Genomic DNA, 221 nt, shown 5'->3' with positions numbered 1-221 from the left:
TAACTATGATAACAGTAAGCAATGGTACCTGACCTCTGTTGCTAACTCTGAGGACATCCTATCTGATATGGCAGCTTCCTTGTGAGGAATTCCAAGCTAAGGACAGCTAGGTAATAAATTAGGATATATTGGAACACTGTGCTAGCCAGGAAACAACACACAATCGTTAGCTTTAGCCATTTACAAATCATTTCTTGGGGTACCTTTATGCCTGAATAAGA

This window comes from Mastomys coucha, unplaced genomic scaffold (assembly GCF_008632895.1).
Source record: "Mastomys coucha isolate ucsf_1 unplaced genomic scaffold, UCSF_Mcou_1 pScaffold13, whole genome shotgun sequence".
In the NCBI taxonomy this organism is placed as follows: Eukaryota; Metazoa; Chordata; class Mammalia; order Rodentia; family Muridae; genus Mastomys; species Mastomys coucha.
Note: the sequence above shows the minus strand (reverse complement) of the source record.